The sequence below is a fragment of the Colletes latitarsis genome, chromosome 2, assembly GCF_051014445.1.
Source record: "Colletes latitarsis isolate SP2378_abdomen chromosome 2, iyColLati1, whole genome shotgun sequence".
Taxonomy (NCBI): Eukaryota; Metazoa; Arthropoda; class Insecta; order Hymenoptera; family Colletidae; genus Colletes; species Colletes latitarsis.
The window spans coordinates 17,480,552-17,506,063 of record NC_135135.1 but is presented as its reverse complement, the minus strand read 5'-3'; the positions used below and the strand labels follow the sequence as shown (position 1 = coordinate 17,506,063).

Here is a 25,512-nt window from a genome sequence, read left to right as displayed (position 1 = left end):
ATACAATTGCAGTAACAGGAATTACAAAAGAAATCTGAAGGTTTCTATTATGGAACTTTTTTTCTTATAACAAATTACGTAAAAAATCGTGTGGGTTGCAGGACATCCCCGACTCCTCTGAGGACTCCAACGCGACAGTTCGGGACTTTGGAGTGCTGAAATTAATGATTCAGTGATTGGTCCAGCTGCTGCCGGTGAGTATCGTGAATTCGAACGCGTGGACGGTCGGTTTATCTCGGTTCTATTTTCTTTTTATTTCAATTTACCTTATGCCATCGTTTCTACATTGCAGCCGGCGGTCCCTTAAGTCACTCCGTTATACGGAATCACGATTAATCCGAGCGCAGGTGAAGTAGATCAACACCAACCCCCGTGCAAACTTTTAACTATCATGGAGCCGGAGCAGGAAAGCGGCAGGAAAGTTTCATGGAGTTCGTCTATCTGGTAAGTTTCGAGAGTCCGAGATATCGTCAAGCCATCAGCTGCCCTCCTCTCTTCCTTCTTCTCGTGCTCGTTCCCCGTACTACTACTCCCTTGCAGTTCTGACGTCTCTTCTTCCGTTTCTTCTTCTTAGTATCGTGTCCTTTCAAGAACTAAATTCATGCCGGATGTTAGTAGAAGAAACCGTAACGCGCGTTCCGTGCGCGGGTGCCCCTCTCGAAAATTCAGAATACGTACACGGCACGGCGCGTTAAGACGCTCCGAAAGTATTTTCTTCTGCCTTAACTTTCCTCGCCACCTTCCTTTTTCTCTCATCAGTTCCTGTCATTACGCACGATATTGCTTTTCTTCTTCTGCCCGTGTACCGTTGCTGAGTTTCGTACAGAGTGTGCGTTACCATCTGCATCCTAATTCCCAGCGCTGTTGGTCGAAGACACGCCTTTGAATGTTTCGAAAGTGTTCCAAACGTTGGGAAACATTTCACAACTTACGAGACTAATTTATGGCTAAAGGTGGAAACGTGGAACTTGTTACGAGAGGAACTGTAAGAAGAATTTTTTCGACCAATTTTCTATTGAAAATTTTATATAAGGATTGTACATACATGCGCGTTTACGTTTGTTAATATTACTTTAGTTTTGTATACAGATACTTTGAAATTTAATTAAGAGGAGAATCGAAACTACGGTTAAAGTTATTTAATTTTTATCGATATGATGCTTAGTAATAGCAATTTTTAACGTTTACCGCAATGCCATAGTGCCGTTTCTAAATGTCATTGCGTCGAGGATATTGCATCAAGTCTTCAAAACTGCATATTTACTCGATTTCGTCGCAGTACAGTCGTAGCTTCAAATAGCAGCCATTCCAGTTCACATTATGTGGCTTCATTCCATTTTCAAAGCTATTTCTCACGGCTCTGATTGTGTGCTAAATGTTCGTTTGTTTTGTCGTTGATACGTTTAGGTTGTTTCGGTGTATTCTTGTGCATAGCGCAATAATACGCGCGAGATAACGAGGACACGTTCCATTTTCTGATGAAAGAACAGTAGGAAAAGTCGATTAACAATTCAAAACCAAATAAACCACCCGTTTCCATAGATATATTTCTTTCGGGATTTTATGGTTTAATCACTGTTATATTAACAGATGTACTGTGTCTGTGGTCGTATAAATCTGTAAAATTACTTTCACGTGGTTTTTCCGTACAAGTTTATACGACGTTTTCACGTTATATCGTCTAACTAAACGTTATTTCAAAAGCCACTGCATGTTATCATCAATTTTGCTACGTTCGTGACTGCTGAATTTTAGTTAATATGGTTTGTTTCTCGTTACTTCATTGTTCGAGTTTTAGCATTAAAATGTATACACACGCTGTTGCCTGCCCGTAGAAACTTTCGTTAATAATATAGATTCGAACATTCATTACATTGTTTCATTTTATATGTAAAAAATGAAACATTACGAGTAACGCGAATAATGCAATAAATGTTACAATTTATATTATTAGCGCAAATTTCCATCTATCCTTGTATGCCTGACGAAGCTTCAACGTCGGAGTAGGAACAATGAAGAGGGGATTTTGGGACTAGGCTAGTGGGCGATCGTGTTGTCAAAAAATTTTACAGAAACCGTTGCATCGGTGACACGGCTCCAAAACTTTGTCCAAAACTTTGTCTTTGTAAAAAATTATAAGGGTCTAAATATTTTCATCAGAATTTTCACGTAAAATTGTACGTTCGATTGGACCGTCGCGTTAATCCTTCTTTTTTCGTTTTTGATTAAGCGTCGCCTCATGCAAACGGTGTTATTAGTGTGGAAGGGAGATAAGAAAATCGAATGGACGTAAAATCGATAAATCGAGCTTTGTTCGAGTACATGTCGCGCGGGCCGATCGGGTACACGTTTTCTTCGGCACAAAAGGCACGTTTCGGTTAGTCGAGGAGACGAAGAAGTAAAATCCATCGATCGATCGATGGTTCCCCGAGTCCAGTGTCGGTTGTGAATGCGTCCCATCCTTGGCCGAGGTTGGCTTCTCTGATAAACCGTGTAATACAGAAAGGAACTCGACGTGGAACGGTTTCGACACGGGTCCCCCTAAGAGACCGCGAAAGCATCTCTACCATTGTAGTGCGGACCACCGTGCAGATAGGACAAGCATCGTAATCGTTCTCTGCTTTCCGTTTTAGTATTTCCATTTTACGGTCCTCCGTACGCTGCATTCTTTCCTTTTCGCGAAATAAATTTTTCATCCACCGCGACAATGGCTATCGATACTTGAATTATTTTAATTAACAACGGTTCTTATTATTAAAGAAATACGTAAAGAACGTTCTTTGTTGCTTTCGATGTGACGCTCGAGAGAACTCCTCAGGATTTTCCGTTGTTTAATTTGGTCGAATAAATCTGTGGATCGTTTCTAAGAAATTCGTTATTCCACGTCTAAAAATAATATTAATGTTTACGTGCATTGTACAGAGGATATAAAGAGGTTATCGAAGGATATGTTAACGATGGCGTAGGGGTAGATTACGGAAGAATCTCATTACAAAGCACTTGGATAGGTTCGGTTCGAGGTTATTGACTCTGTACCTGGTTTCGAGTTTATGTAAATCGAATTGGAGCATTTGAGCGCCGGGCTCGTCGTCTAAATTTGAGGAATAATTTTAAATAATCGGCATACGCCGTGGCATTTGCATAAGAAAAATTGCTTGCAAGATCGTTGACGAGAACGAGAAAAGGTAATGGCTCTGGATACGAGCACGCGGAGTGCCAGAAGAAGCACTCAAATTATCGGAACAATGATTAAGAAACCTAACGACTCGTGTTCTGTCACTTATGCAGCCGCATAATCAAGACGGACGATTACCCGGGAAAACAAAGGAATATAGTATGTCAGGTAAAATGACAACGTCGAATTATTCTTGGTTGTTAAATACTAATAGATTGGTGTTCATCTGCCCTGAGTTAAAGTTGTGTTCTCAACATTTTTAGCAGAAATAAGCATTTTCATTCGTTAATTGACGTAGCTCTTATAGAAAGTGTTAACGTTGCAAAGTCATGGTCTTTCGTTCGAAATTTCTATAACCGGAAGCCACGAGTCGTCATATTTTCCCCCCTCCCTCTTTCTTCGATTCTCCTTTCGACATCCGCCTTACTAACCTCTGTTCGCACGTAGCTGCCCCATTCTTTTCGGTTTTCTTTATTTTCTCCGGCTTTCTCCAGCGTTCCCCTACCTTTTCGAGTTCGTTCTTCGCACGAGTTACAGCACGTAAACCGTGGTAGTTTGTTGGTCACGGTGTGCAATCTCACGGAGAGTCAGTCGAAGCGTGACGTCGTCCTTCTATCCCCTTTGTAGCCCCCCCGTAACACTCGAATTCGGTTCATCCACGCGCATGTGGGTACATTTAACACAACGGATCGCAGCGGATATATATCCTCCACAATGGCGGCCGTGTACTTTCGCGCGACGCGCGAGAATAGAGGGACGCTGTACGCAGAAATACGTTTGCACGGTACGTTGTGCAGGTAAGCAATGTGTGCGGTGAAACACAAACACACAGCTGTGAGGCTCCTGGTATGGAAAAGTTTATAGACTTTGCGCGCAGATAAGCGTACTGATAAGCCCTTAGCGAAACACGGTTCTGCGGAGAACGGTTTGTTTAGAGAGACCTTGGAAATTGCACCAAGCAATTCGTAAAAACCGTGCATCGAGGTAAGCAACTTTGCGTCTCGGGAGAAATTTCAAGAGGTTCGAATAGAAGACGAATATAAGACGATACGGTGCTGTATTTTTAATCTTGATCTCAAACACTGTTTTCAGCGGTTCGAAGACGTTTGAACAAGTGAAATTTCCGTCGTGTCTGACGATTTAGCTCATTGATTCATTTTCGAAACGATTTTGAGAGGATCGAATGTAAGACGATTCTGAAAAGTATTCGTAATCTTCACTTCAAACATCACTGTCTTCAGTGATTTAAAGTCGTTCTTATATTTCTTATTATTTTCTGCAAATGTTTTTGAACTCTGTAAAATTGGTTGCATTTAGAGAGCCTTGCATTACGACTTAATTTAATTTTTTTTTTTGTAATGTCAATTTCAATCGTCTCGCGACTCACATTTTCCCGTAGACTGAGTGTTATCGGTTTTAATAACGATGCAGCATAAGTGATGTAATTACTGTGAGCAGTCCCCTATATCCGGTCAAGTCCGTATACCCAAGGAGAGTACAGGTACCTCAAAGGGTTTTGAAACTCGATTGTTTAACATCCCTGGAGTCGCGTAGCCCTCGGCACTGTGCCTCAGACCTTGGAACGTGGATACATTTAGACTAGTCCCACATCCTGAACTAATCCTCGAACACATAGCACCTGCCAGGAAGTGAAGTGCTCACCGACGCAGACCCCCAGCGATGATTACGACAGAACTTCGTAAACTATGAATCGCAACTCCCAGGGGGGTTAAAGTTCATTGGTGTCGCGATATTTGACATTTTTTTTTATCGTTTCGAAATATCGCGTTTCGAATCAGCGACTGTTATAATCGATAGCAGTTGAGGTACACTTAGAGATTAAAATGGGACACGCTGTATATTGTATGTATTCGGCGGTTGGACCAGGCAACCCACTTGCCCCTCTTTCGTGGGCCAAAACGGCAATCCCCGTAAGCGAGGAAGTTCATTTCGGGTTTTACGTCCGTCACGAGAATGTTCCTCCACTCGTGCCATGGATTTAGCTCAGTAACGAGGCCTGATAAAGCCACTCAACTACTCGGTTCGAGCCACCGCGGAAGTCACGATGGCCGTACAGTTTCTATATTCCATTTTCAGCCCCGGTTCACCCGTTCTTTTCCGCCGTGTTTGGACGAGGCACGTACCCGAGCGATTGTCGATTGAAAATCGTTCATGGATTGGGTTAAATCCACTCCGACGTACGATACTTTCCCAACGTTTATTCTTTCCTCGCGTAACGAAGTTATGGTTAAAGCAAACGATTTGCATGATTTTTAGGTCGATTCGATTCGGGTTAACTGTGCGTGTGTGCATTATTTCTAGAATCGTGATTGAACTCTTTCAACTTATAGCGATCTCGTTAAATAGTACAGCATTCAGTGTTCTCAGAGAACCTCAATTGTGGATTTGAAATAGTAGAGATTTAGGGACCCTCCGTGGAACCAGATTTCGCCATTTTTTCCGACGAAAATTTACGTGCAAAAATCTCATTAATGAACTATCTGCAAATGGAAATATTCACGGGAATCGTTTAACGGCGGATACGTCGAGGTTTATTACGCGTCGATTAACCCGAATTGCATAAATATTGTATCCAAAGTAGAATTTATATGGTTTCGATAAGGATAGCTAATTTCACGTATAGAATTTACCGTAGAAACTAAATTTTCGACATCGATTTGCGCGGGAGTACATTTAGGTTAATTAAGAGTTACTCTGAATTTCGATTAACGTCGGGTGAGACTGATTCAACCGATAATTGCGGTAGTTGGAAACTTATAAATTACCAGGTAATTTAATTCTTGATATCGATCGAACCAATGCCGGAGATTTGCTAACTTTAGCTGGAACTAACCACACGTATCTGTCTATTTGTTTTTGTCGCCGCCTTTTTTTTCCGTCCAGATTTCGCGCCCGGAACACTGCCCGGAACGGAAATACGTACTGCGCCATTGTGATTCCATTTTCGAGTTTTCCATAATAAAGAAGGGAACGCTGCCTCGATGCATCCCGGTAAAGGTTGCTCCATTAGTAACCATACACGAAGAAACAATTCAATTTGCATTTAAATTTATTTTAATCGAATGGTCAGCTTCTTCTAATGAAAATAATTGGACTTCGTTAGGACACGTACGTATGCGTGGGAATCTTATATACAGGGTGTTCGACCACCTCTGGGAAAAATTTTAATGGGAGATTTTAGAGGTCAAAATAAGACGAAAATCAAGAATACCAATTTGTCGATGGTGGCTTCGTTAAGAAGTCATTAACGTTTAAAGAATTTTTTTCTAGAAAGTGGGTAGGATTTCGGGAGTATGTCTATTCACCAAAAATGATTATAATCGACCCCCGCAACCGAAAATAATTTTTCCAGAACGATTTGAAACTTTTCAATTTCGCCAAAAAATTTAGACACCTACCCCCTGTCGATTTTTCTTAAAAATTCCTTTTTTATTTTTAATAATTTTGTTTGACGTCCTACGGAAATTTTGTCTAATACTTTTTTGTAGGTACCCATGAGTTCTACTCCAGAAAAAAATTTCATTGAAATATATTCACTATTGTAGGAGTTATAGTTGTTTGAAAATTGGATCATTCTTATGGGGTTTTTCTCATTTTGCGGGGTCAAGGACCAACTTTTCGAATATTTTTGCGATTTGTATATATTCTCCATCAAAATACGCGTAGTTTGCTTTTTTAAACATTAAAATCGTCCAATCCGTTCAGAAGTTATGACGTTTTAAAGATTCGCATGAAATTTCAGTGAAACATATCAATGGTATGGTCAGGCATTACATTTTCGGTAAGGAATTTTTTTCTCGAAAATGGTTAGGATTTTGGGGGTATGTCTATTGACCAAAAACGATTGTAATGGACCCTCGTAACCAAAAATAATTTTTTTAAAACGATTTGAAAATTTTTAATTTTGTAGAAAAATTTCACACCTACTCGAATTTTTTTCTCGAAACAGGGTAGGATTTCGGGGATATATCTATTCATCAAAAATGATTGTAATTGATCCCCGCAGCCGAAAATAATTTTTCCAGAACGATTTCAAATTTTTTAATTTAATTGTTAATAACTTTAACGAAGCCTTCATCAACAAATTGGTATTCTTGATTTTCGTCTTATTTTGGCCTCTAGAATCCCCCATTAAAATTTTTCCCAGGGGTGGCCGAACACCCTGTAGAGGAAATTGAGAAGCGTCGTTGGCTTGTTTTTTGTAAATAAGAATGTTGACAAAAATGTAGAACTACATTTTAAAAACATAATCTTGAAATTTCAAAAATATAGTTTTCATACAAATTTTATTTTGTCAGTATATTTGCCTTGTCAAACGGTTCAACTTTCATCTCTGTTTTTTTTTCTATATAATCGCGAACAATAAAAATATGTAAACATTTTCATTCGAATTAGGTCACGCGGAGCTCGTAATTGGATTGCGTTGATAAATAGCTGAAATTAATACAATTACCTCATTTATTGAATGCGTTTCCACAGTTGTTATTATAGTGCGATCTGTAATTAGTTTTCGTGTTTAGAAGTGCAATTGTTGAAATCTAATTTTGATAAAATCAAATGCAGTAGAATTCTTTGGGGTAAATAAATGTGGTACAAATATTGGATGCATTTTTTTTAAAGAATTGTCTCTATTGCACCAAGATCGTATGTACTATGAAATAGAATATCGAAAATGAGGAAAAGAGAGGAAAGTAGAGATAAATAGAGCGAGTAATGATGTACGTGCAACATAATAATTACTGGTAATAATAACAATAAAATGTAAGAGTGACAATTATATACAGTGTTAATGAGAAAGCTTAAAATTACGCGTTTGGCTTTTCATTTAACGATGTTTAAGGTTAAGCTGTGGTTAAGCTTCGTTTCCGCGCAAGCAATGCGCGGTGCAGAGCACACTCGAGGCACTTGAAAAAGGTTCCCTTAATGGGTCAACGCGCACCGAAGGCGCCAATTTGCTCGCGAGCGCTCGCGCGCGTAGATCTTGAAAGCATTCCAAAGGAATATACAATTTTAATAGTGAAAACGAAACGAAATGTTTTGAAAAATATTTCGTGCGACTTGTTGCTACTACATCGAGACTGAAATCATAACTCGAGAGACGTCTAATTGAAATAAAAATTTTTTCCATTAAAATTTACCATTACCACTGTTCGTTCTCGCTCATTTAATTCATAAAAAAAAGTAAAATATTGAACAAATATATTTAAAATCGTCCTGTATTCGAGTTAAACAAATTGTATTAGAATATACGTTATACCTCGAACCTGACGACGAGTCCAGAATTGTTATAAACGTCTCTAAGAATCTTCGACAAAACTTCTACGACCACAATCTCGTCGACGTGGTTGAAAAGGACCATTTTCTAAAAGGCTTCTTTCTATTCGTAGTATCGTTCTCCGATCGGGAATCCTTCGATTAGGGTATTGCTCACGAAATGAATTCCCCTATTGAATCAACCCATTGAAATTGCTCATCGTTTCAATTTATACTTCTATTACAATCTTAGATACGATCAACTTTGCCAAGATCAAAGAAAACCTTCGCAAAGAAACCAATAGCCATTTGATCTTTTGGTTTCCATTGACGTGTAAGACTTGTTAACATACAGTGAGAGACTTGGACGAAGTAACGAAGAAAAAAAGAAATCCATTTTAGCGAATATACGATGTACTTGATATATCCTCACTTATTCTACTTATCAACTATTCCTACAGACCAGCTAATTTCCACATTCTCTGTACGTATTTCCTCGCTCACTCGATACTCGGTCTAAATCTCGTTACCAAGTTTCCGTTTCTCTCCTTCGAAAACCCTCTGCGTTTTTATATTACGTAGTACTGCCCTCTACCCTCTTAATCCTAACCTCCCTCCCCTATTCTTGTATTTCTTTGTCCCTCCATTTCCATAACCTCCTTTTCCCTCCTCTCCGCCCCCGACGCTGCTCATAGAAGCTTTCCCTCCCTCCGTTCCCCTCCAACCGATCATTCGTTCTCCTTTTAATTTTCTCCCAGCAACTCCTCGCAATCTCACCTCCCCCCTCTTCTCTTGGCCTCTTCGCCATTCTCAACGTTCTCCTCCCTGCTTTCGCTCTTACCTGTCATCTGTTCGTTTCATCCCTCATCATGTACCCAGGTGTGCACCCATCCAATCATACCATCGCGTTGGGAAAACTGTATACAATGAATCCTGTCAAAGCGACCTTTGCGTCAGAATCGTGACACTTATCAGAGACAGGTACAAGTAATTTGATCTCACTCGCGTTCGAGTTTTTCACGTAGTCTGTTACACCTTGTTATATTATTTTTCGAGATTTTGTGATAGCCGATATCAAGACGAATCCAACAACTCGCGATACTGTGATTTCAATTACGAAAAAGCGTTGATGCAAATAGCGAAACAATCGTGAGAGGCAGATTGTACAAATGAAACTTTATTTTAACGAATGCCAAAAGTATTTCTGTAATGTTTCTGCATCACTAAGGGAAACGGGAAATTTTCAATCGTCGGTGTATGCGTTCCGCGTCGTTGAACGCGATCAAAAGTTGCATAATAGATAAAATGCAACGTGTTTTTAATACCGTTGGAAATATTTTCTCGGGGGCGATACGGAACGTACGATGTTTCGTCGGAATTGGCAGTTACTTCAGCGAGGCAGATCGCGCTCACGGTGTATCCGTCACAGAACAGCGCCATCAGAAAATCCGTCACCGTTGATTTGTTTCGGAATTGTTATCTGCAGACAGATGAATTTACGTCGAAGTGATACACGTGAATCGGATTGTTGCGAATTCGAATGCAAACTGAAAAGCTCGAAATACGAAGTAAATCTGTTACCAAAAAAAAAGTATTCGATTTTCGAAACAAGAGACGCAAAGGGAGGCAAATGGAAACGGAGTTCAAACAATTTCACAAAAATCTCGAAAAATATTGTTCCCCCTTTTTTCCGTTCGATTGGAATTGTAACCGTGCGTGCCGGGAGCTACGAACGAGTTCGAAATTCTTTTTTCTCGAATTTAGAAATAGAAATCGCTCGAAACGATTGAAATTTAAGGAATTCTCAAAGTTCCTATTTTTAACCATTCTCGAATCGACTCTCGCGGTGCTGTTTTCGTGTCGAGTATGTCTACACGAAGAAATCGGAAATAAGAGAAGACGCGTTGACGTTCCAACGTGGTAATTTCGTTACAATCGTTTCCTCGTCCTTTAAAATATTCAACACGTCTGAAAGCTGCATCGCCAATTTTCATCCCACGTTGAACGAAGGTCGTAAGTTATATTGACGTAAAGTAAGTGCATTAGACGGAGTACTTTTCAGCTGGTACGCCAATTAAGTATAATTGAGACGCTGATTATCACGTGACCGGACAATGCGATTAAATGCGCTTACCTAGAAATAACCAAGGGTCGATCGATCAGCTGTAACGAGCGTGCAAATCGATTTTAATTAATTACGATAATGAAGCAGAAAGAATTGTAATTGAATTTTTCGGCAGCTGCGACCCGCACTTTCTCTTGATTGCATGCCCGCTGAACAAATTTCCATTAACGCTCCCGACAACGGTGCTTTAATTTTACGCACGCTGGACGTTCGATTGTCACGATTGCTATGATGTTTGAGGTAGCTTCGACCGTTTACCAAAACCGAAGTAATATAAACTCGTCGTCGAATTCGATTTGAATTCGTGTTTTACAAACCGTGGGAGTGGATAAACGATCTCTTTCAGCGAGAGTAGTTTGTCTAACTTGCTGTTTTATTGCCAGCTTACGGTTCGAAACGAAAATCAACTGGAAAGACAGATCAGTGACGAATGCAAATGACATTGCATATACTTACAGCGTTCACTTTTCCCATCAGCAGGAATCGTTGTCACTCATACGTCCCGGGAGGCGATAAGGCTCCTGAGTCAAAGCTGTCCTGACCTATATATGGGTCAGGGATTCTCAGGAAGAACTATTCTTACCGATATATGGGTCAGGGAAAAGCAAATGTTAATAATAGCCAGGGCGAGAACATTAGCGCAAGAAAAGGTTCGAACGATTCAGGAGTGAAATAGTCCAAACGCCGTTTTTAAAAACGATGTTTAGGATAAGCTACAAAGTAGACAGTCGATCGAATTATTGAAATATCTGACTGATTTATAAAATATAATAAGATGTGTTGGTAAAGGATTAATATCAAACATTTTAACGTAATAAAATTGGATTTGAACGAACAAACGTTAACGTTTCGCGCTCTCAAGTAGAAATTCACTGTGCACTTTGGCAGAGTTCTACATAGAGAAATGATTTAATATTCAAACACACGAGAAACAACATCCCAAAGCGTCTCAATCTATTAATATTCAACATGACTTCGAACAGATGCTTCAAGGTAGTGTTACGTCTTGGGACGTTGGGTGACCCGCCTGTAGCAGCGACTTCTTCGATAAAATCCCTCGATGTAACGGGAGAAACTAGGTTACGGCGATTAGTTTATTTAAGTTAGTTTGTTACGAAAAATAAAATCGACGAAATCGAAGTCGAGCGTTTGGAATTCTACCGGTGGTCGTAAAACCTTGCAAAATTATGTACATCTGTTTTCAACTTGTTGACAGTTTTGTCCAACGAAAATTTCGACCAAAAAAAAATCAGAAACATCCGCGTACGGTCGAGTCTACGTTTTTCGAACCCGCATTGTTGAACAGCCAACCGTATTGGTTTTTATTTTATCGTGTATCTCAAGTTTGCCAGAATAATACGATATTACAGCGTTTTAATAAAAAAAAACAACGTTTGTTCGATGTTTATTGGTCCGGACTGGCTCGTGTACGAATAAATAGTAGTAATTGGTCCCGACTTCTATCGAGATTTTGTAAATTCCATCGGAATCGGTCGGAGTAAAAGTGCTGTTGGAAACTTACAGGAGCTTTCTAAATTCCCGGGGTGAGTTCGCATCAAAATTCCGAAAGGGGAGATTGTTCGAAGATCGCGAAGAAAGTGGAAGCTTCCTTCTGGTGGCTGTTGAAAGCCACAGCAAGACAATTGGGAAAAGGTTTAAGGAGACGAAGGGACGAAAGGAGGAAGAAGGAACGTATTGTGAATCGAAAAAAGAATGAAACGGGGGAGGATGCAAAGAATGAATAGGTAAAACGAAAACGCGAATAGCGGGTAAAAGTATGGGATGAAAAGAGGGGACACGTTAAATGGTGGTATTGAAAGGAAAGACGCGGGAGAAACGAGTACGGAAAATATAAGATGCCAGAGAAGTATCGCGAAAAAAATAAAAGTATGGATGACGGAATTCCTTCTCGAAGTGCAATTATTTTTTGGGTTGGTCATTTATTTGCAAAGTTTTGAACGTTAAAATTTGATATCTATAGCACTCGAAAGGAAAGAAAAATATTGGGATAATTCTGGCTCCGCTTTTAAGCAACCGAGGAAAACAAACTTACCTTGGTTTTTTCCGTGCAATCAGCTTTCTCGCGCAGTCAATGAGTTGGGTTGAATGTTAGAATTCTTAATGCTAGTCCCGATCCTCGAAAAGTCTTTTCCCTTAACAGGGAGCGGAGCATCCTTTACGATTCAGCTCGATCCTCTTGTCCCCACGGTCTCGCAATATTTTTAGGTTCTATCACTTCGTATTCTAAGGACTACAGTTTTAATGCATAAATTTGTCCCCTGCATCGGGGTGTTTCACGAATTCTTATTTATCGTTTTGCATTGAATTTTATCCAAATATGATAGCATCGAAGTTGATTTTAGAAACAATTACGTCGGAAAGTAGGAAGAGAATTAAGAAGAAATTAAAAGAATCGATCGAATCAGTGAAAACATTTTAGTCGAGCAAATTAATTGTGAATTGTAACTTTACTTTGGTTATATCAGTTAAGTTCTCTTCGTAACTGTTTGGAATAAAACCTGTTGGTCACTCAGAAGTTTCCAGTAATTAATCGATGCTCGTTTCCTGCGATCGAATGACCGATTCTTATTCAAACGACAAAACATTCAGCCAATAGCGGCCTACAAAACAGGCTCGGTTTATCCGAGAGATTTCGATCGATGATCGGAAGTGAAGTCGTTCAAAAAGGGAAGCTTGAGCCGTAAAGCTTGTTTCGATCCTCAAAAGGAGGGGAGCCCATTCTTACCGAACCCGGATATTCTTCAAAATTCAGGATACTTCTATTCTTATCCCGTACCAGGGTGTTTTGGGCTTATTCTTATACCTCGCTAGGATATATTGGATCGTTGGATATGAAAAGAAGACAATCGTAAAGCTCGCTGGAAATGTGGGCGTAGCAACATTATAAAGGTCACTTGCATTCGGTACGTTACCAGTTATTTATTTCGAAGAATGTCTGTTCTTCTCCGGAATTAATAAAATTTTATCGTTAACAATTTTGACCAAAATATAAATATTCGAAAGCTCGAATGATCCTCGACGAACGTGGTAGAATTCAAATTTCGAATTGTCGTTTCGTACAAAAATTTTATTCGTCGTGTATCGAATGTGTTATTAATCGAAAAAAAATATTATACTGGAACGCGTTTCCGTCGTGTAGGTATCATTATAGCGAGGGAGTCGCGTATTTTTCGAAGCAAGTTGGCGGAAGGAATCTCAATGAAAGCTTTGGTGGAAAGCCTCGTTTTGCGAATCTAGTTCTGAGGTAAAACTGCGCGGAGTGTTTGTGAAGAGGTGACGAAGAACGAAAGGCGGGCGAAAAGAAGTTTAGGGGGAGTTTAAAATCGATCGCGACGGTCGAATCTCGCGTCGACGGTTGTCGATAAATCGAAGATTGGAACCCACTGTCAGGCCGAGCGAAGACGACAAACCCGCCTTGGTCTCCAGTAGCGATCAACTGCTCTTGCGGTTCTGGAGTCGGTGGGCGGGTGAGTTTCTGCTTCAGAGATTGTTCCGCTTCTTGAAAGGGGGACACCTTTTACTCGGGCGAAGTAGCGTTCTTTAAAATTCGAGTTCGTTCTCGCGTTGCTGGCCAGTGGCGACCTTCCACCGTATTACACACGTTTCACGTCCGCCATGGCGACTGGTATCGAATTAAACGCGACTCGAACAGTGTCTTATTACCGTTTGCCCCAAAAATGTTCGTATCATTAATCCTTTCCATTTGTGCATTTTACTCGAGTCCCTTCGTTTCGAAAGGATAGCTTTAGCCACTCGAAGAGTCATTACGAAATAAATCCGTATCGAAGGGAATTCTGTAGCGTAGATAAAACTATAGACACATCGATGGAATAACAAAGACTGAGAGTCGGGATCGGAAACGATAACACGACATTGGTAATGTTTATGAATACGAACGCAACAAAAACGAGTTGCATGCGCTCGATAAATCTTCAACGTCGATTTGTTCGACAGTTTCGTACGAAATGTTACTCCATATTTTCGACTTATTTTTTCATGTAGATTCGGTTACGAGGCACTCTGTATATTTTCAAATGTTGCGTTTTATCAAGAGACTAGCCATCGGATCAAATCAGAGCTAGAGATAACACGTTTAAAAGAATTTCGTTTGAATAAAAATTTAATAAATATTATTCTCGCTGCTTTAGCGATTTTTATAATTTTCAAAATTGCTACGAAACCTTACGTTTTTACTCGGTCTTGTTTTCCACGGTGTAAAAGACGGGGTAACAAGTTCTGGTTAAAACTTGAATCGACGGCTGTTCATTTAATTATTGTCAGAATCTCTTTTCCTAGGCGTATAGTTGGGAAATTATTGTAAGCATGTGATAGACGCGCAGAAACGAGGTCAGGATTCTATCCCATCACTCTTGGTTGCTCCAGCCTTCGTCTTCTCTTAAATTCTAAGCTAAGAATTCATATGGAAATTTCGGAAGGCTACATTTTGTGCGAAGGGCTTTGAGACGATGCTTGGTGAATTGGATTTCTGAATTTTCCGTCCTTACATGTTTGCTATTTTATATTTATTACCGATATCTTATTTCTTTAAATATGCGTACATTTATCAAAGACAGTTCAAACTATATTTTCCTTTAAAGTCTAACATTTTCTCGTTTCGAGATATTGAAACTTCAAAAGAACCATTCCATCTTGCTTTCGCATATTAATCAGTTTCTCACCTTTGATTCTTCTTTTCTGTTTACCGTGGTCATAATTTCAAAATTGAAAGAAATGCATATATTAACAAAACAAAAAGGAAAATTAACAAGGAAGACGGACAAAATATATATGTGCAGGTAAAGGACGTATGTTTCTACTTTTTCATTATTCGATGCTAATATTGTCCCTCTTCCATAAATATTACAAAGCAAATATCTGTGCAAATTTCGAGATGCAAGATCCAGTACGAAGTCGAGCTGTCTCCAGTCTCCACTTGTTTGTATTCCACCTAAAGTTCTTCTACCCAGAAATTAATTTTTCTTGGGAATAAAATGCAATTAATTATTATTTCCTTGAATCGTGATTTCTCGCCGTATATTTAAAAGAAACGGAGATATTCGAGATGCTCGTGATCGAAAAACGAGAAACGTCGTGTATATTATCGCGGATAATTCGTGACCATTATTCCATACGATTAATAAATATGAAAATGGTAATTCGAAAATTGGTAATCCGTCCAGAGAATCGATAGTGTACCCCAGGAAATTTCTATCTTTCCAATATTCTAATAGGATTCCCGTTCTCAATCACAAAAATCACACGACACTTTTATGTCATTTTGTAAAGCTCCCTCTTTCCCTGGTATTTTCTCGTATATTCTAGTGGCACGTGCACGGAAAGAGAGAACGAGGTGCATTTTTTCCTTTTCCCTCTATCCCTTTCAACGATGTCTCTTTCTCGTAAATACCGCGGTAAGAATTTACATGCAAATTTTAGATGCTTGCGTTCAGCACGGAATCACGCCTAGTTTTTCCTTCTCTGTATTTCGAGACGTTCCTCTTCCCCTTTGCGTTACGTGTTCTATTGATTTTTATTGATAAATATACGCGAAGAACTTCCTCAGAGTTGTACACTTCTTACATGTAATTCACAAGCTAGAAAAGTATTCAATTGGCACGCGTGTGGCCGAGGATCGAACTATATTTTTCCTCCCGCTGGAAAATGTCTGTTTCTCTTAAATCTTCAGACAAGAATTTACATGCAAATTCCCGACAGCAGATGCGCCATGGAATCAAATTGATTTCTTCCCTTCTTTGTCTGCATCTTTCATTTTCCGTTCCCGTCCATTCGTTCTTTGTGACACTAAAGTTTTACGATCGATCATCATCGAATACCGTATAATAATAATACATCTTACTGTCTCTAATGTTTCTTCTGTTTTCTACGATTTTTACTTTAATTTATGTCGTACTCTAAATACGTACGTTTTTTAAATAATAACGAAAAGTATCAATCGTAATCGGTGAGATTAAACAACTCATGTTTATTGTAGTTAATTTACAGTTTCTTTAACTTTAAGCAAATCTTAGAGTACACATTCACTGGTCAAATTAGTAAAGGTATTCGCTAGTAATTATAAAATTGATAAAGTTTCGTTTATCCTTATCCTCCTCGAAATTATTAACAAAATCATTTGAATTTCCTTCCCCGAAAACTTGATTAATTCGTGTTGCTATGAGTATCGTAGATCATTCGGTTACCGAAATGTTGCCGCGTTTCATCAGAACCTCCGTTAAAGGCGAATTCACGCTATCAGTCAGCCAAACGTTCATGCAAATATTTTTCAATGGGATTCGCATGGAGGTATTCGCGCTGCCCGCCACAGGTTTCGTGTAGTGATCTCTTTGACGGGCTGTCGACGTGTGGTTACCCAAAGGTTAGTGTGAATCTAACTTTATTTTGTAACGCACGATAAATCTAGACTCATGGTATACTTCAGGTAACCGCACGTCGACTGTCCATCAAAATATTCTTCAAAGAGGCCGTCAGACGATAGCGTGATAGACACTGTGAATACCTCCACGCAAAACCATTGAAGAATGTTTCAATGGACGGTTAGTTGACTGATACTGTGAATTTGCGTTTAACAGAGATTCTGGCGAAATGCTTTGCCATCTCGTTCAACGACCGCATGATCAAAACTTTGATACTAGTATGAAATGATAGAAGTATAGGTATGCAATGTCCATTGCCATAATGAGAAACAAATAGCAAATATGAAAGGAGAGAATATTCAGTTTCCACTGTTTTAGAACAGTCTAACTGTGTATTAAAAGTACTAAAAACTTTAGACGCGTGCAGCTTCGAAACTACTAGTGCTTTATCAATAATAGAGTCACTGTTAGAAGCGGCAAGGCCTCCCCTTTAAAGTGGTTTTTGATTTTTGTCGATCCGACTTTCCGTTTTCGAGATATCATCGTGTAAAGCAATCGTAAATCTTTAAATTCCGCTACACCTGACTCTCCGCCTTACGCAAGCCTATTAACGCGTATTAAAAGTACTAAAAACTTTAGACACGTGCTGTTCCGAAACTACTAGTGTTTTATTAATAATTGAACCATTGTTAGAAGCGGTAAAGCCTCCCCTTTAAAATGGTTTTTGGTTTTTGTCGATCCGACTTTCCGTTTTTGAGATATCATCGTGTAAAGACAATCGTAATTTTTAAAATTCCGTTACGCCCGACTCTCCGCCTTACGCAAGCCTATTCACGCGTATTAAAAGTACTAAAAACTTTACACGCGTGCTGCTCCGAAACTATTAGTGTTTTATTAATTATTGAACTATTATTGGAAGCGGTAAACCTTCCTCTTTGAAATGGTTTTTTGTTTTTGGCGATCCGACTTTCCGTTTTGGAGATATCGTAATTTATGTAAAGGGGTAATTTTTCTTAATCCGACTATCTCTGTCTCCGTCTGACGCGTCGCGTCGTACCTCCTTGTCGCGCGTGAGTCGAGACAGTCACGTGACCAGGAACTCGTAGTATTTCCAAGAATTTACTACGCACTGTTTACTATTGTCACGCGCGCGCGTTCATGGATATCAATGAAACGTAAACAAAGCTTCGGACCCTTATATCTCCGAAACTAGCCACCGCATCGACTTGAAACAAAAATCCTCATATCTCCGGAACTAATTACGCTATTGACTCGTACAAACGCTCATTTTAAAGGGCATTTCATCCTCTATCCGATGACTGTATTAACTCTTACTATTTATGCTGTTTTCTATGTTTATTTTCACATTTACTTTTACACTATGCACCCAAAGAAGTTTCAACATTTCCTACTAGTCATTTGATCAGTCTCGGTAGGTTTATTGTTAATGTCTCACAAAAGGAGGCGATTCTTCGCGTAAAAATAAATGAAAAAGTAAAAAATAATTTTTTTTAAGTTCGTCAATATTTTCGATCGTACCTCCTATTTTATCGACACTAATCGCGAGGCCCTATACGTGTAAACAACCATAACAATCATCTCAAGTATTCATCCCGTAATTTCAGCCACATTTTGTACCTAATAAATTTGTTTACGATTGTTTCGTACACCTATCCGTTACAGAGCCCAATTCGCTGTATTCTTGTTCTCGTATCACTGTTTCAATCGCGTCGACTGCAATTCATGTATTCGAATTTCTCGATCGATGCAAACAGCCTCGATATTATTTGTAAAAACAGACAAAAAATGTGTAGATCGTATAAGATGTCAAATCCGTTTTCCGAGAATCCTATTTCAGTTCTATGCGATAAAGAAAGATTCTTGCACGGATCTCTTTAGGTGCACACAAAAGACAGGATATTCTATTCTCCTTTCAGCATTCTCTGCGAACGTATAGATCCATTTAACTTCCACTGTAAGAGTTTACATAGTCATTTTAAAGCGAAAGGTTCTCTCAAGCTTCAAATTAATTTTCATTTTACTTTCCTTTTTTTTTTTTGCTACTGTTTGAGGGAGAGTTCTTTATGTTCCACGAGCAATGTCGATCTAATTTATATCTTACCGTAATATAAAGGCAATATGAAGCCGACAGTAAGGAACTTAGGTACGCACATTATACAAAAGTTCTGGGATTCGTTTCCCTCCTTGCTTCGTCCTCGAGCAGCCTTTATAATATCTCTCTTACTACATTCGTAGATATTTTGCAGAGACAGATAATAACATAACGGTTTGAGTCGAGCATTAATTCGTTATTTCGTTCATTTTATTCCTGAGAAATACTCATGGCTCGAAGGCGAATCTTCTTTGTATTTTTCCATCTCGCGATGCTTTATGATACCTCGGATTAATATTGCTTGGTAGTGTAATGACTATAGACGTATATATTTTAAAGTAGGTTTTACTAGTTAATTTTTCGGTAGTACAAAAATTGTTCGAGATCTCCTCTGTGTTGGATTAATTCGTTCTACTTTGGTAGCGTAAATATCTCTGTTATACACTTTCCTAAGTTGTTTACTCGCTTTTCCAGCAGTTTTCTTGTGATTCTTGCACGTTTTGGTACCACGTAGCTGCCCAGAACAGCCATTTGAGCGTACAAAATTTCGTTGCTAAACACATGTACTAAATCTTCCGGTTTCCCTCTGGAGTTTTTGTATTTTTCACCTTTAATTTTTATAGTTCCTTCTATAAAAACTCCGCAGCTAGCTAGGGGTGGTCTTCCCTGTAATTTTTACGGTTTCGATATCCGTGCAACGATATTTCTAACGATGCATTTTCAGCCACTTTCGAGCAAATTTAGCTACAAAAATGAAAGAAAAAAATAAGGTCGATGGACCTTAGCATTTCTCTCCGTTTCCGCAAAGCTCGTTCCTTCTTGCTGAATCCCGCGGTGAGAGATCACATGCAAATATCAGGACACGAGATTTCCACGGGATCCCGAGCTAATTTTTCCTGTCTCTCTCTTTTATTTCCTGCCCTCCGCTTCTTTCTGCTTTCTTTGTTGATTTCCAAAGGGGGGAGGGGGAGCACCATGGAAACCCGCTCGCAAGACGAAGGTAAGCGGCGTTAAATCGTCCGTAAAAATTCCAACCGTAATTGGCCACTGAACTATTTTCAATTCTCTCAGACTGCTTCCGCCAGTGTGTTGACTTTTTTTCCTACGATATTCTCCGTTTCATGAATGTAATACAGAGTTTGTTTCCGTCCCCTTCATTAATTGTTCTTAAAAGTCATCGCTCGTCGTTTATACAACCCCGCTGCAGGGGCTGTTCGAGATTATATTGGCGAATTACAGCCAGTCACAAAATTATTTGCTCGAATACTTTCATAAAAGAAATAATAAAAGGAGTTTAATATTCTTTTATTTAGCGATCGATAAGATTGTCTAGCAGTCTGTAAAATAAAAATGTTAAGTTTATAAAATATTTTTTCATCCGTGTCTTTTTATAAATTAATCTTTGGGTGAAAATTATCGTTTTCTTTTGGATTGTTGTAACGATGGCTGGTATCGTTGAAAAATAATTTTGTGGAGAATGAGTTCGACGCGTCCGTCTTGTTCGATTCGGGTATTCGATTACGCTCGTCCGGAATTATATGCTTTAAAGGGCTGAGAGCTTTTCGAGGAAAAAGACGAAGAACAAGCAACGACAAAGACTCCTTTCGCGGTAACGATATCAAAACGAATTCCACCTGACGTGTTTTTGTACACTCCTATCCATTCTCGCATGAAATTGCATACTCCAAAGCTGGGCTTTTGCAGCACGTATCGCGCCGTCACGAAAAATCTGTTCCCAACGCACATGCAATGTAAGGCCAAAAATTGTTCTCTATATTTAGTCGTTTCATATACAGAGTGACCCGGTTTAATCGTTGAATACATTTATCTTTGAAAGCTAAATTGGTCGAATTCGTCGACAGAATTTTCGTGGAAAATAACTTCTAAGCGGAATCGTTCAGAACACTTTTTTTTTTTAACCCGAATATACGTATCTTTAGACCGTTCGGCAATTTTCCCACGTTAAATTTTGTAGCAATACCAAAGCTTTGATTTCATAATCGTAAGCCACGTACGTAAATTAAAATTTGTCTCCTTATTTTCGTAACCTCGTTGAAATTCACGGATCTCGTTCAAATTTATTTAACGTTTCGCCGTGAGAATTGATTGTTTTAGTTCCAAAGCGTAAGGATCTTGCCATCCACTAGAGGTCGAACACTTTTGGGTGGAACACTTTTGTGGGAAAGTATATAAAGTGTGGTATCGATTTGTCCCACGGCACTGTACAATGGAATATCATCTCCGGGAGCGATCGTCGGTTTTCATAAGAGCGGTATACTATAAACGGAACAAGTAAGTGCATTCGATCCACGGGGTTCGATTCGCGGCGGATCGTAGGATTCGATTGTCTCTTGTTGGCGGGTCCGGTCAGGATTCGATTAGAACTTAAGTGGATTATAAACGACGTACTTGCAAATCAGTTCTGCTCGGCAATAATTAACTATCGGCAAGGTGTTCGCTTTAAGCCGTATACCTTGCGCGGGTTCCCTATCGTGATTACCTACGGACGGAAATGGAGAGCTCGTTGTCGTTGTCGACGACGATGGACCCACTCGACGATCCTATGTAAACCTCGTTTCGATTCTACTGGCTGGCAAACTCGGCTGGACGTTGCGCGCATTATTAATTAAATAATTAGAGAACATCTTGCACGTGTCGTGCCTGTCATTGGGATCTTTGAACAGACCGTGTACTCCATTTGAAAATTGGAACTGAAGTGTCTTAATTGACGTCGACCCAAACGATACCGAAGCTCTCTGGTAATAAATTTAGCGAAATTGAAGCTTCTCCGTTCGATTCTGTGGACATTTCCAGCAAATTAACGTACCATTAGACACTGTGCATCGATCACAATTTAAACCAAGTTCCATTCTGCGCTGGAAAAGTTCGTAACATGACCTGTACTAAAGTTCTTTAACGTTAGCTTTCCTTTTTAAGCTTTATTTTCGTTCGCTGTGCTGAAAATTTAAATTTTAATAACGGAAAAATGGAAAATTCATTTATATTTTCATATAACGAATTTCTTTTATTCTCTTCTTTTTTAGAGAAAAAATAAAAATAGTTTATTTCAGTCGCCCATTATTTACATTTTTGTAGATAAATATTTTACCAGGATACAATTGGAGATTTGTGGTAATTGAAATTTACCTTTCAATTTATATTTCATGTTTATCAATTAATTGTGTATCAATTATGAGGTAATTAATTATTTTCACAAGTCAAACATAATTCAGGTTATAGAGAAGTAATGTTTTCGCGTAAAATCCAATTTCCTCTGGCGAAATGGTTATAATCAGAGCGACTAATAATAAGCAAACGCTATACAACGCTGTCCGTATTCTCCTTACTCATAGTAAGTACAACATCCTTCTTAACCCGGAGTTAGTCATTATCTTTTTCCCTATAATTTCTGTTCCTTCCCCCGCCAGCTCGTTGCTAACTGACGTTCCAGTTGTCAACGCGACGCAACAAACGAGGCTTTCATGTAAATGTCGCGGTTGCTTTTATTTGCATAGATTTGTAATTTTTATCTGTACCTCTCTTCTCGTTCGCGTACGCACTCTGTACATATTTTATTATTACTTTGTATTTAATACCAAAGCAGGAGTTATTCGATGTTATTTCGTTGCTCCAATAGCCTCTCAGTATTTTCAATAAGGATAATACAGCTTCGAACACTGTTACTTTTTAAATTAATGAATTAAAAATGAAAAGATTCTAATATAGAATTCAGGAAGCACAATGATACTATTCGTATCGGGTTTAAAGCATCGAATGGGAAATTTAAAAAAAAATAAATTGACTTAATTGTATTGAGTTCTCAATACAATTCGTGTTTTTTGATAAAACATACTGATATTAATGTGTTTCTTGTAGTTTGAGTCTACTTATGGCGCCTGTGCTCATATCATGGGTGATTGATTTTACCAATCATAGAGTTCGTATCATATTCAGCTGAATAATTAAAACATCTCTGATTGGTGACCAGTGACCCATGACACGAGCTTGGTGATTGGTAACCAATGATCCGTGACATAAGCACGGGCACTTTAAATAGACCTGAACTACACGCACACACCGTTGCCAGCGTGACATTTGATCCCTAAAGAAGGTAGCTGCAATATTGGCGAAACATCGGAACACTTTTCTCAAAGGACACGAACCGTGAAAGCCTCAAATATCTTATTTGGTCTGTCCTGGTCTCGCGGGGATCCCACCTGCGCAACTTTTGAAAACCAACAAAGTGTTAATCACAATATAGAACAGCTTAAAAATTTCAAATGGAAATTGTCGTTCGAACAACTCAGCGAAATAACTACTTTTGTACTGTTTTTGTGCTGTCCAAATGCATTAAATCCTTCAGCTCGATCGTTTGAATAAATATTTTTCTGCACGGTGATTAGAAACTAGCCCAATCTTAGCGATCTAATTTATCGTCTACTTTCCCTTTAAAAACTGTGCATGTAAATGGGAGGAAGGATGAATAAATACACCTGGAAAACATAGAAATGAACCACCGAATAATTTAAACAAGAAAAATTACTAAACAAGGCACAAGCCTCCCTCAAAGGAACTAAGACAGTAACAAAATCAATTTGTTTTAATTCTATTTCCCCTTTTTAAAGTAACGCAAGGAAATTTGGATCTTTTTGAAAGTATAGCAGTTCTGTTTTAACGAACACAGAATGTTCGGGGTTGTGAGTGACACTAAAATAAAAGAAGACTATTTCGGTGCAATTGCCTCGTCCTCTTAAGGATCGAGAGCGTTCATTGTTTCGTTGTTAGGAGCCGATAAACGCGTTAATTTTACAAACGCTTTGGTCCGCGACTGCACTTTTCCGGCGGACACGCGGAAAAGAAAACGCGGATCGGAGACGGGTGGAAAAAAGCATTTAGCACGATAAACGTCGTAATAACCAGCATATCGACCAACCAATCGAGCGTCGCGGCGCGTCGTTAACGAAACTCGTTAACGGCGAGGTATCGAATATTGACGCGGCTATTAAGCGCGTGGGAAACAATTAGAAATTAAACACTTTTGCCTTGACTGGTGAACGGCTGAAGGTTAATTGGTCTGTTTCCTCGTCACGCGTGACAGGCGCAATTAATTACTTTCACACGTTTCGCCGTTGCCGGCCTTCGCCCCCGACCTCTGTTAATTATATGCTCGTTGTATTATGCGAATACGTAATCGAGTTTACGATTGGTCGAGATACAAACATATCGGAATACACGATTGTTACGAGAAGGAAATTTAACCGCGAAGCGTTTCGGAATTAACGTTCGCGTTATGAGTTAATACACGCTCCCCCGGTTATACCCGGGTACCCTTTTGAATCGTTTATGTTGCCGCTCGCGGAACGTTGTCTCCCCCCCTCCCTCGCCACTATTCTTTCACCGAGCCACGCTGTCGGTTTAATATTTTAACGCATCTCTTTTAATTCTTCCCTTTTGTCCGCGACGGGGGTCTTTTTTTGCCTCCATTATAAGGCGAGCGTCTTTTCATTCGCGCAAACAGCAGTTCGCCCGGTCCGATGCCAGACAACCGCCCATAAAGCACGGGAATTTCTCTGCTTCAAGACGAAAGTATAAATTGACAAGAAACGATATTGCATGCACAAACGGTGGCGTGCAATTTCTCGCGGCCATTAAACCGCGAATAGAGAAGTTCGACGCTTATTAAGACCGGGAAGTTTCACCAAGAATTAATCGAAACAAAGCTTTTTACAGTCGTGGAATCTTTAGGGGCTATTTAATTTTTCGGATTATTAGTTCTGAGAATTTTTGCTCAAATGCTTCCTTTGCACATTTTCAATTTGTAAATATTCACTCCCTCTTCTTAATGTAAAGAAGGTAGAAAAATTGACAGTGTAAATATATAGATATACAAATGGGTAAATTCTTGGTGAGGGGGAATGTTTATTCCATCGATCACTCAAATCAGTGATGCTACTTTTTTCATTCCAAATGTCATTACAATATTTTCAGTGCTTCAAAAGTCGTCGATATACTTCGATGTTTATCTAAGATTTTTAAAATTGACAATGTGAATGTACAGATATGCAAATAGGGAAATTTTGAAGATTGGGAAGATTTGAGTGATTTGTAACGAGGACTTTTGCAAGTGCATTTGTCTAAGATTTTAAAAATTGACAATACACAGATATGCAAATAGGGAAATTTTGAAGAGGATTCTTTGGCGTGTGGGAGGGGGGGATTTGAGTGATTTTGAACGAGGACTTTTGCAAGTGCGTACGTTTATTGTCGAAGACAATTTAATCGATCAAGTGTGATCGGTATTGTACCGACGTCTCTCATTGTCACTCACGAGTAAATCAGACGGAGACATCTTGTTAGCGTTGCTCGTGTTGTGGTTATGGGGACGTTGTTGACGGTACGACGCACAGTGTCGCCCGAGGGAAGTTGGTGT

General features: G+C 39.2%; 1 protein-coding gene across 1 annotated transcript in view; it reads left to right on the top strand.

Annotated features, from left to right (window-relative positions):
* The window catches only part of LOC143351345 (lachesin), a 129,490-nt gene that overhangs the window by 1,591 nt on the left and 102,387 nt on the right, over nt 1-25,512 (top strand). Inside the window, exons 3-4 of the mRNA XM_076782827.1 lie at nt 102-194; nt 293-444. The gene's annotated coding sequence lies outside the window, so the exon portion shown is untranslated. The remainder of the gene's footprint in view (nt 1-101; nt 195-292; nt 445-25,512) is intronic.